This window comes from Rhipicephalus sanguineus, chromosome 8 (genome assembly GCF_013339695.2).
Source record: "Rhipicephalus sanguineus isolate Rsan-2018 chromosome 8, BIME_Rsan_1.4, whole genome shotgun sequence".
NCBI classification, from domain to species: Eukaryota; Metazoa; Arthropoda; class Arachnida; order Ixodida; family Ixodidae; genus Rhipicephalus; species Rhipicephalus sanguineus.
Window position 1 is genome coordinate 16521840 of NC_051183.1, and position 13127 is coordinate 16534966.

Sequence of the window (13127 nt, forward strand, 5' to 3'; positions counted from 1 at the left end):
CTCGGACAACCGCAGAGGGAGTGACCGCGCGTCACCCAAGCTTGTGCGCCAATCACAAGCCTTCTAACCAGAACCCTACAGGGACCCGCAAAACCGAGACCGGACTAAAAGAGGGGTGACAAAAACTTAATTTCGGGCCGGTGTCCTGCAAAATAAGACACCGCCTTCCCTCCTCCGCTGGTTTAAAAGCGAGGCGCAAGGACATCGGTGACTATTTTTAACCGGCGAAGAAAAGCAGACAGCGTCGCCACCCGCAAAAGTAAGAGAGCCGAAGTGGTGAAGGCGACGCAGGATGTTCGACAGGTGACGCGCGAAAACCCTGCGGGGTTTACACGAATGGCAAAGGTGCGTACGTACTCTCAGTTGGTTCTTTCATAGGCCTGGCTTTAGGCAACAGAGAAGAAACAGTGAAACCACCGTGTTTGCTTTGGCGACCGCCAGCCGGTGTCACAAGGAGTAAACTGCGATTCGTGCACTAAAGTCCGAACTGGCAGCTGCTCAGTGCACCACTTCGTTGATGTCTACGCAGGACGGCGATAAGCCGGTAACGCTTTTGACGGGTGCACACGTTTACGATATACCCGCGCACACAATGCCAGCTCCGTAGCACACCAACAAATGACGTCACCGAACGGACCGCTGCAGTCCGTTACGTCAGCAGATGGTAGGCTTTCCGGTAGACGGCCACCGTTAGATGCACACCGAAGAAGCAGACGGTGAGAAAAGAAGCCCAGTCTCAAATGCGCACCGAAGAAGCAGACGGCACACAATGGCAGGTCTGCAGCACACTAACAAATGACGTCAACAAACGGACCACTAAGTCTGTTACGTCAGCAGATGCTACGCTTTCCGGTAGACGACCAACGATGCGCACCGAAGAAGCGGACGATGCCACGGCGAAGATGATGAACGCACGATCTCGACTACTGCTGCCTTCCGCAGTCTCAGAGGGGCATTACTCGCGAGAACCCGGAATTCTTGGAGGAAGTGGAAGGGGGGAGGGATGGGGGTCGACCTTCAACGCTTCAAAAGCCGCCGGTTATAACGGAGAGCACACACACAAACACAACAGCTCGTATTGTTGCGGTCACCTGGATCGCAACGAGCCCGATGAAGCGAGTCCTTCTTGCAGGATATCCGAGAAAAGCGCAACAAGAAAAGAAAAAAAAACCGCGCCGGCGTGATTGCGCGGCCTACAGTACTCCACGACGCGCTTGCTCTTTTTCTTCGACTTCGTCGTTCACGCAAAACCACACGATGCCTGGGCAGCGAAGCAACGTCGACTCGCCTGCAGAGGCAGAAGCCTGGCGAGAGAGCTGTCGTCCAAAACGCAAATCTATGCAGCGGGTGTCTGCGCTAATATTATCGCCGAGTCGTTACACAAGAGGTCGGTAGACGACAAAGGAACAACACAATGTGTCACAAGAGTCATTTTCTTCGCTCCGCGTATAGCGATAAAAGCAGCTCTCGAACAATGTCTGTCTGCGAGGAAGGCTGCGATGTTTTCGTTGTCACACACTTTCTCCTGGTGCTCAAGGCCACGTGCACTCGTTGAAAAACACCACTCAAGACTTTCTCGGTTCAACACACGTTTAGGAGATGACACCACCTATATAGACCACAAACACGCTGGTAGCAGACGACACGAACGTTCTTAGTGCAGACGTGGGGACAGACGGACAAAAATTGGTCTAGCAGACGACGAACGTGGCGAGAAAGAGGAGGCCTGGGGCGAGGAGGTGGTTCTTGCTTCACGGATGTGAAACGAAACCAGAGCCTTCTTCACAAAGAATCGTGCCGCGCAATTTCTCACGGACACCACGCACAATGAAAAGGAACGCGCACGACCGTGCCTTCACCTCGAGAAAAACCAGCGCGAAAATTTTTCCCGCGCTGCAGCGGCAGGAGACGACGAAGAGGAAGTGAAGGCGAAACCGCTAGCAGACGTCTAAACAGACGAGACGACCTCTGGCGACGGACGCGTACGTGCAAAAAACGACGGTCACCACTGCAGCGGGCAAAGAAGAAAATAAAACGCGCACAACGCAGTCACACCAACGCGAGCACTGCGGACAATAAGTGGGTCGACATGGCCCACTAGCTCTCGCTTCCGGCACGATTAATACACCAGTCGGCGGAACACAATCAAAAGCAGTGGCAGTGGGCGGGTAGGGGGGTATGCACCGCCTGTATAGTTCAAAAACACGGTCGTACACTAAGCACACGCACAAAGAAGCGACACAGCGCTAGCGAGGGAACAACGCGCGCTTTTGGCCGGCGCCAAATTGGCTGGAATATGCACCCGGCGCGCCAAACCGAACGGGCCGCGGCAGAACGAACGAACGAACGAACAACCGAGCGCGCCGCAGAAAGAAAAAAAGAAGGAAGGAAGGGAAATGAAGGACAGTGCTGGAAAAAGACTGGCTGGAAGCAGGAGTTGAAAGAAGTCGCCTGGGTTCCTCTGCTGGGATGAATCCGTTTTGCCGGCTCGCTGACTTCTTTTTCTCCTCGTTTCTCTTATTTTTACTTCGAGATATATCCTCTCCTCCTCGAAATGTCATTCCTCCTTCCCCATGGCGCGCGCAGAACCCTCTCACACATCGTCGACGAGGTCTTTTTCCGACCCGCAGAACCCGAAGCGAAGTGCACCCACGACAGGGCAGGCACCACAGAGAGCCCCTGGCTAACCGCGCAGTAAAGCGAAAGCAACAGAAGCAACCCGATGAGCAGGGGCTAAAAGGTTATAAATACCACACTCTCGGCGAGCCAACAGGGACCATCTTTTTATTTTGTTTTAATGTCCTCATCCGTCCGCCCGTCACGTGTTTTAGGGCGCCATGGGAAACGCGGTCGCACCGAAATACGCCACCGCGAGTCACCGCTACACTCTGAAAAAAAAAAAAAGAGTCCTCTGACTCTTTTTTTTTCTATTGCTACATAAGTGACTCTCACACATATAACTCTCTTTAGAGAGACACAATGACTCTCTTTTGGGTACTGGTGGGATGTATAACTCCTTTGAAGTGACATATTGACTCTAGTGGACAGTCGTGAGACGCACGACTTTCCAAAAGAGTGTCAACGCGTCTCTCCAAAGAGCTTAGTGACATATTTTAGCCGCGAAAGAGCACATACACAAAGCAAAGAAACACACAACGACAGGACGGGCGGGAGTCTTGTTAAAACATATCTCCAAAGAGCGTTGTACATGTAAGGGTCACATGCAGCAGAAATGAGTCAAATGACTCCTATGACTCTTTTTTTTAGTGTAAATTCTCGAAGCGTATACGCTGCGCATAAGGTGAAACACAACGAACGCAGGGATATAAAGCGTCCTAGCAAGTCTGGGCGACACGCGGCACGGCCACAGCTGGCGAACCGCCCAAAAACGCCAGCGCGACGTCGATAAGGGGGGGGGGGTGCTCGAACGACGCGCTCCAACTCCGCTAGGGCCGCTGCTCATCAGATTAAAAAGCATCCGACCAACCCCCGAGATGTCAAAACAGAGCACAGAATTGTGACCCAGCCGCCGTCAACACCGTAGGCCTAAGAAGATTCACCGTTACACGACACAGTTCTCGTGCTCACCGAGGTAGTGTGTTCACAAGAACTTTTCTCAGCACCAGCACAAGCGATATCGTTACCAAATCGTGTACAGGGTCGGCCAAATCTATGGTGAACACCTCATTAGTATTCAAGCCGGTAAAACTAGAACGTTTATTCTAGTGCACCAGGAAAATGTCTTTTATGTGACGTCTAATCATGGTGTCGACAAGCACACTAATAATTTTCCGAATTATAATTTAAGCATAAGCACCTATGAGGGCCGGCTTCAATACTAATGAGGTGTTCACTTTAGATGTGGACGACCCTGCGCACGATTCACACGTGTAGTGCATGATACGAAGGCCAGAACGATAGAACTCCGTGACGTAGCGACACATGATACGCATCGACATCGGATACGGCGAAGTCAGAAAACAATGTTAGGCCGAGAATGTGCGACCAAGACGGCACGGGGAAGTCCTCCAAGTAGAGCGTGACAGGCACGACCGCAACAACTGCGCAGCGGTGCTCAAGCGACGCGCCTGAACTCCGCTAGGGCCGCTGACAGCGAGACTTATTTAAAAGCGGACAACCGCTTCAGGTGCCAAGACAGCTAGACGACGCCTTGTTACGTGTCGTTGACACCGCGAGGCCCAGGCAGACTGCTCGCCACAAGCCACTGTGGCACTCCGTAAGAGCGCTTCGGCACACCGCTGTACGGCAAAACTGCTACAGTGTTATGTTCACGTCGTGCGTGGTTAGGGGGACGCAATCGAACATTACACCATTACACGATAAGTTCTAGGCAGTCTGCTGTACGCCCTTTCCACGGAGACATAAAAATACACATCGAAGTGCACAAAATTACACCATAAAAGCGGGAGTGCAACTTCGCCACCTTCAAAGCGCAAATTACACCCCTTAAAAGGTGTAACATCCACTGGAGTATAACGACGCCGAATAGAACGTGAAATAAGCTCTTTGAGGTGTAATTTTGCAGATATACAAAAATTAAACCTTGAGGTGCACAAAATTCCACCATAAAAGCGGGAGTGCAATTTTGCCACCTAAAAAAACGCAAATTACACCCCTCAAGAGGTGTAACATCCATCGGAGTATAACGACGCCCAAAAGAACGCGAAATAAGCGCTTTGGGGAGCAGTTTTGCACATATACAAAAATTAAACCCCAACCCCGATTCAACGATACGAGAAACAGCGCGACACACGGGACAGTGAAAGAGACGGACCAAGCGCTGACTTACAACCAAGGTTTTATTCCGTACATGGCGGTATATATAGCACACGCAACATGAAAGGAAGGAGAGGAGAACAGTGACGTGGAACTTTGTTCACGAATTCTATGAAAGCTTCTGAAAAAAATGTAAAAAAACCATCATCCACTAGACAGATAGGCAATTTCCCTGGTGAGTAGCGCTAACGAAGGCACACTCACGCACATATCAGCTTTTTTGTCGATGCAAAATGCCTCATAAATATCACGTGCTCGTTGATCACTGTATCGCCGAAGTATCTTACATTGATCGAACATTGCATGACAGCCGCATACGGAGCTGTGCGCAGCTAGGTGGCTGCCCACAGAACCCCGCATTAGATTGCGGTGTTCCCTGAGGCGGTCATTTACACACCGGCCAGTTTGGCCAATGTAGCAGCGGCCGCATGAGAGGGGGATTTCGTATACCGCGTTATGACAGCATTCAACAAACTTTTTGGCGTGTTTCTTGACACACACGCGAGGTCCTCTGTCTTCTCTGTTCACCTTATTGCACATGCCAGATAACTTATTTTTTGCTGAAAAGACAACTCTGATTCCTGCTTTTTGTGCTACTTTTTTTAAACAATGCGACACCCTATGCAAATACGGAATTACCGCTGTTTTTGAAAGTGGGCTCTTTTCCTGACGATTAACCAGTTTTTTTGGCTGTTTTAAGCCTTCTAGAAGACCTTCGGCAATGGAACACAGTAGGTTGTCCGGGCAGCCTGCCATGCGCAGTCTACGCACCTGCGAGTCAAAGCTAGTGCACATTGTGTGATGGCATGATCGCGGCAACGCTGCCCCTAGACAAGATTTTAAAATCGCTCGCTTGACAAGTTTAGAATGCGCAGAACTGTAAGGTAACAAGCTTTTCTTGGAGCGGGGGGCATACTGTCAGCACACGTGGTCGGATAAAAATATTTCAAGGTCAAGAAACCGAAGTCTGTTACCAGTGGGAAATTCAGTGGTTAATTGCAGTTTGCTCATGCAAGACCGAAACACTTACGTGTACGGAATAAAACCTTGGTTGTAAGTCAACGCTTGGTCCGTCTCTTTCACTGTCCCGTGTTTCGCGCCGTTTCTCGTATCGTTGAACATGTACCAACCGGCCCAAATACGCACCTTAGCCCAACCCCGAGGTGCACAAAATTACATTATAAAAGCGGGAGTTTTATCTTGCCATCTCAAAAGCGCAAATTACACCCCTTAAAAGGTGTAACATCCGTCGGAGTATAACGACGCCCAATAGAACGCGAAATAAGCTCTTTGGGGTGTAATTTGCGCATATACAAAAATTAAACCCTGAGGTGCACAAAATTACACCATGAAAGCGGGAGTGCAATTTTGCCACCTAGAAAACGCAAATTGCACCGCTTAGAAATTGTATCTTCCAATGGAGTATAACGACACGAAAAAAAAAACGTAAAATAAACGCTTTGGGGAATAATTTGCACATGTACAAAAATTAAACAACGAGGTGCGCGAAACTACACCCTGGGAGAGGGAGTGCAATCTTGTCGATTAGAAAGATGGTGCGTTGACCATGTCTTGTAAGTGCCTGCTGTATGCAGCACCAATTGACTCTAATGTTTCTAATTCAGAATCACGAATACGTGGTTACATGGCTTTACCCCACCATTTAAAAACTCAAACTACAACAAGCACTTCACATAATGCTGGCGGTGTGGCTGTGCTTTTGGACTGCATAAGTCCAGAGGCTTGGCTGTTGTTTAGGGTTGCATAAGTACTTGATTTCAAATACTGAATCGAATAGTGCCCTATTCAATTAGTATTCAAATCGTTTAACCGTTATCTGCATAAATACAAAAATTTTTCAAGTGGTTTGTGAATATTTCAAAATTCAACTGCACTAAAATAAACACTAAATTAATGCAACAGTATGATATGTTTAATCAGGTCTACTATATGTGTACAACAAGACAGCAGGCTAGTTCACTCCCGGAGCCAGACATCAGTTGCTGTATAACAGTTATTCACACTCAGATTTGTGCGAATGTGAAGAACCAGCTTATTGTTCATTATGCTCCAGTTGTGCTTTTAAAGCTAAGATTATGTATTTTAGGATGTGAAAATATTACACCAATCTAAAACCAGCTGTTCAATATTTGAAAACTTATTACATATTCAATTCACCCCTGGCACTATCAAGTTATTCAATTCAGTCTGTTGGCGCACTCCTACTACTGAACTTTTTAGACATTTGCCAGAGCAAATAGTAGTGAGAAATTAATGGGAGGCGGTGTACAGGGCCCTCTGTCTTTGCGCAACCCCGAAAAACTAAAAAAAAAGGTATCGAGAGGAGTGACAGTTAAACCCGTAGTGACAGCGAGCAACTTATGTGGTGTGCGGCAATTCTCAAGTGCTTATGACAGCGACACAAGCTTTCGACACGAGCACTCTGGTTGCAACATGGTTTGAGACTATGAGCTCAAGACACCGCCAAACCCCAACTTTCACCCCCCCCCCCCCCCCCACCCATCACCTTTCTGTACTTCCTTGGCTGCAATCCAAGTGTCTCAGCAGCTGTCTAGGTCGCGATTGCTGAGCAGTAAAAAATGCATGCCAGCTGCTTCTTTGAATAGAACGTGACGACACTTTGGCAAGGGGTGCGATTTTTTTAGTAGACCACCTACCATGCATGCACACACACAAGAACAAAGGCGATATAGACCTCCTATAAATGATGAAATTGCACTGTATGCATTCAGGCATTACGGATGCCTCTAAAGAAAGTAGCATTAGGACAAAAAAATATCTCCTGAAACTTTACTCTAAAGCTTGAATCGGGGCACTAAACATTAAAAAAGAATTCCAAGCATTAAAATTCTGAGCATTGCAGTTTCCCATAAGATGGCAACGCATGAACCATGACAGAATTCTCTTTAGAAGAATGCTGCAGGGAAAAGCTTGAACAAAAAAAACTCACAGGGTCCCTTATGCAGTCAGCTAAGATGACTGGAAGGCGAAAGCCACCTTCTTTTTCTTCTCAGTAGATCTATTGTTCCTGCGCTGTTACCCTCCAAAAGCTTTCGGCAGCTAATAAGGTTTTGCATTGCCTCCAGGATCGGTGGCACCTCACCTGGTTTTGCACTGCCTCCCTGATCGGCCCACCATTGACCAAGCAAGATGCATGCGATGACGTCATCATGTGACATCACTATGTCATAATGATGTCACAAATTGTGGCGATCTGTGACGTCATCACGTGATGACGATTTTCTTGCATCCCTCATGTGGACACCGACGGTAGATGCCGATGCAGGACACCGGTCAATTTTTGCATTTGATGAGGCATCTAAGGCTTCGGCCTTAATATTACAAAGTAACGGTTGCAGCAATCTGGCTGGTTTTAGCACCCAATGACTGAAACACATTGCCTTATCATGCCAAAGTTATGAAGCTGTCCTTCCAAAGTTATGAAACTGTCTTTATGTAAAATATAGCTGCACCACAATGACATAATTCGTGGATATGAACCCTTGTATTTGATTATTTTGTATATCAGAACCAATGAAAGTGTTCTGGTGCTTTTGCCGACCAAAACAGCCTTTAAAACACTAACTTCATTTCCCTTTTTTCTGTTTAGCCTGGATATAATTTTCTTATGAATGCTTCCAGTGAAATGTCTTTGGCACCCTTTCATTCTCACCTCTAAGGTGCTTTTTTTATGACTGTTGTTTAAAATTGTGCATTCTAAACGTTCTCAGATTCTTGTATGGAAAAAAAAATGCGCGATGTCTAATTGCATTTGGCGTTATTGGTTTCCCGCATCTTTGGTCGGTAAAATAGTTTGTTCGTAATCTAAGTACCAATGCCTGTTTGCCACACTGTCTGAGAGCCCACCCCTTCCCCCCCGCCAAAAAAAAGCTTTAGCTCCGTCAGCTCCCGTCAGTTAAGCTCGCGAAATAGCAAGGCATTCCAAACTCAAGGCCATTAAAACGCTAGCCTTGTAGAAGAACACTCGTCGTTCTATTCCTGCATCGATGCCCACAAAGCGCCAATGCTATCGCTTACGGGCAAACGTCCTTGCGCTTCTCCAGCGGAAGACGACAGCCGGTGAAATTACGACTGATCCCGTTAAGACAACACAGCAGGGAGTCCGTGAAAAAAATATAAGCGAACCGAGGGTATTTCGGGAAAGGCGGTGCAAAGCTTGAAGAGGTGAAGCAGTGGAAGTAAAGAGTAGAAAGGAAGACAGGGCGCATTTTGATTTATATAAACGTTTTCTGAGGTGCCGACTGAAACAACAAGCAAATTCAAGAGACCCAACGTTGAGAGGCGATGCGGGCCACAAATGCTCTAGCACCTCTGGCAGCGGCTGCCCGGCCACCCACTCGGAGAGAAGACGCAAGCCTCGCTGAAGACGCAAGAATAGATGGGTAGCATCTTTCTCTCTTTTTGCTCACAAGATGTGAAACTGAATGAATTATATGAAAAGACGCATTCTGGTGGATCAATGGCAGACATAAAGACTCTATAACTGCTTCAACCATGCCATATGTGAACAGTAACATTTTTTCACAACAAAGAAATACAAGGAACTGAAATAAAGATATACAAGGCACTGAAACTGTCCAGTGTCCTGTTCCAGCGAAATGGCATCATAAACAACAAAACAAAAGCAATAATGCTAAACAATGTTTTACCAGAGAGCATTTGCTTGTTCCTTGGATTCATTTGATAATTTGAGATTCAGTTAATTGATTTGGACACCTTTTACTGTTCCGTGAAGTCCGGACTAACACGGTTTTACTGCAACCTTTCACTAAGAATATTTCTTCACTGGCAAATGTTTCAAGACAAAGATGTATTTATGAAATACTGGAGAGCATTTGACCATGATTCCTGGCAAAAAGAAGGTTGAATAAAAGAAATGTGTTGAAAGTTGCAACAGTGCAGAGACGAAACCATATAACAGCACTCGCAAGCCTCAGCAACATTAATAATATCTGGGGTTTAACGTCCCAAAACCATGATATGATTATGAGGGACGCCATAGTGGAGGGCTCCAGATATTTCGACCACCTGGGATTCTTTAACGTGCACCTAAATCTAAGTACACGGGCCTCAAACATTTTCACCTCCATCGAAAATGCAGCCGCCGTGGCCGGGATTCAATCCCGCGACCTTCGCATCAGCAGTCGAGCGCCATAACTATTATACCACTGTGGCGGGGCAGATTCAATAGTAATAATAATATCTGGGGTTTATTGTCCCAAAACCATGACATGATTATGAGGGACACTGTAGTGGAGGGCTCCGGAAATTTTGACCACCTGGGGTTCTTTAATGTGCACCTAAATCTAAGTACATGGGCCTCAAACATTTTTGCCTCCACCGAAAATGCAGCCGCCATGGCCGGGATTTGATCCCGCAACCTTCGGGTCAGCAGTCGAGCGCCATAGCCACTAGACCACCGTGGGGGGGCCCTCAGTAACATTAGATCCCAAGGTTAACAAAGCGGCACCAGAGTTCTGAACCTTCATTTCTACAAAAATTTTGCCGATATAAGGCGTACAGTTGCCATATAAAAGTACTGCTTCATACTGTAATCTCATGCAACAGCATGGTTCGAATCGGCGATGGCCTGGTTGACTGGCAGCATGGTGTCGTGAGAGCAGAATCGGCCATGAAAGACAAGCATTTTCAGACAGCTGGGTACTGTTATTCAGTGCCTAAAGAACGACTAGAGTAGGTTGGCACAGGGGCGTAGCCAAGGGGGGGGTTGGGGGGGTTCAAACCCCCTCCGAAATTTTTCAGTTTTGCTTGCGTATATAGCCACGCACACATACAAACGCACGCACGAACATACATAAAGTATGGTTGAACCCCCCCCGAAAAAAATTTCTGGCTACGCCCCTGGGTTGGCATCACCACGACATGAAGTCTTTTGCAAAAAAAAAACCGACACAATCTCAGCCCCATGCAAGCATCGTAACGGTTGCTGAGAAGGGGAGTCAGCAGATGTTTGAAATTGATGCTTTGACAATTATTCATCTGGTACGGCAGAGGCATTACCAGAAACGGAAAGCAAGAAACACCGACCAAAATCAAATGGTTTAAAAACAGTAAGACGTTTTGGCTTCTGTACGGAAGCCTTGTTCACATAAAGGTGGCTTGACAACGTGAGCTTCTGTCCATTTTCATATGTGGCCGAGACACTTGGTGTACGCTGGTTTGACATTGCCATTATACAGTCGCCGACCGATAAATCGGACACCGATACTTTGGACATGCTCGGTAATTCGGACAGTCGCGCGGCACCGCCGATGATCCCATAGAAGTAATGTGTAAAGACGACCGATATTTCGGACAGCTGCGAGATCTACATTCGATAATCTGGACCCTGTCCGAGACTGTCGCGCACGCCGAATCGCCAGCCATTATCTCCTCTGGCACCCGTGCCATACAAAGTATGGCCTCGGAGATCAAAACCAAAGCTAATTGGTGATCCATGAGGCTTTATTTCGATCGCTAATTTATGCCTCAAAGATTTGTGATTGGAAATGCCGATCTTGGAGGCACTGGTCAACTGTGAGAAATCGTATCGACATCGCGAACATCCTACGTTCCGGTTCCTGTGTCCCCGTGCTCGCCGCCATTCTGTCGAATTCGTCTGCAGTAAAGCGTTTTGCGCGTGCGTTCATTTTTATCTTGAGACTTGCTTTATTTTATGCTCTGCTGTCTCAAAAGATCTGAGTTAAATGGTGCCAACGGTGCCCTCACAGCCAGCGCCGAAGGCCGCGCCGACGACAACGAAACGCGGCAGATATAGTCAACTGCCGATTTTTCGGACGCCCGATTTTCCGGACATGCTCGAAAATTAAGACGCTTTCGCGGCACCGTCACCAGCCCCATAAATCAATGGTCAAGAACGTCGGAAATTTCGGACGCTAAAACTCTTCGGCGTCCGATTTTTTGGATTTTCTGCCCAAAGTGCATGTCCGAAAGACAATAATTGAAGCCCCCACCTCTGCCGCGTCTATCATCTCGTAGGTTCGAACCAGCGCATTCGCGAGTCGATCCGCTTGCGACAGTAGCAGAGTCCGAATGTCAGCTTTGTCGCGATGCCGAAGTGTTATGGGGTGAAGCGGACCGGAAATTCAAAGGGGCCGCTATCACGGCGTCGTGCGGCGATGTCTTTACGGATAAGCAGTGAAAATGCACGGAGGTGTGATGGCGGCAGGTGGCAAACGCGCCAGTACGGCTCAATCGCTGACAAGCCTTACGATAAGCATCTTCAGTCAACTGCTCAATAGTGCATGAGGCCTGGTGCAGTTGCATGCGTAGTGCATGCATTTAATAGGTGAGAACCCAAATGCGCCGCGCCGCCATTCATGCTGCCTCTTTGTGCGACCATTAAGTGCGCCACACAGACGCGTTGCCTTCTCGAACGAAACCAGCTCGTCATCGTACAGCGATCACATCACACTGGCGGGGATACAGGCGGACTTGGTTGCACGTAAGCGGAAGTGCGGGCAGCAACGCATTGACAACTTTTTTCAGCCACAGGGACCCTGAAGTGTCAATAAAAGTATTTTTTTTCTGACGCATTCGTTTTTTCGGACATTTGATAATTCGGACTTATTTACGTTCCCCGTGGAGTCCGAATTATCGGTCGTCGACTGTATATTCAGCGTTTTTTTCGTAGTCTGGATAAGAAGCGATTCCAGATATTGACAGGAACACCAGTTTTTTTTTTTTTTTGTGATTATGCTTGCCTTGACCCAGTCAACCTCGTGATTAGAAGTAGCCACTTGATTGGCAAGTGCATTGGACTGACATAATTCTTTCTGACATCATTCATGTGGTCTTTCAGCAGTTACTTGCGTACTCAGAAATATGCCAGAGTAGTGAAAAAGTGTCAGAGAATGTGGCACAAAGTGGCTGGCTGCCAGTGCTCTACAAGTGCTTGTGTTTACTTTATTCAGTTTAATAAGGCTGCAGCTATCATTTTGTGTAATAATGCACTGTAACTGATACCAATGTCTACTCCCTCCATGAAACGATCCTGCTCTGTTTTTTGAAGTCCCTCAGAAATTTCTTCTTAATTCGCAGGAAAATGTATAGCTTTTTTTTTTCTTTTTTCAAACAGCCATCACTGTAATAATTATTTCACTCCATAGGAAACTGGTGCTGCTATATGGTCATTTGTAAATGTCACCGAAAACATTTAGCTCTAAGGCATGCTACATAACTGGCTGTGTCTAGCGTTAAGTCTGGCTGGAATAACAACAGCTGCTAAAGTTCCGTCCAGGCGAACTAAACTGCTGCAAGCAGCATGT

At 47.3% G+C, this 13127-nt stretch overlaps 1 protein-coding gene across 4 annotated transcripts in view; it reads right to left on the reverse strand.

The window, feature by feature from the left end:
* The window catches only part of LOC119401456 (protein phosphatase 1 regulatory subunit 12A), a 90736-nt gene that overhangs the window by 20211 nt on the left and 57398 nt on the right, over nt 1-13127 (reverse strand). The gene's annotated exons all lie outside the window — the stretch shown is intronic.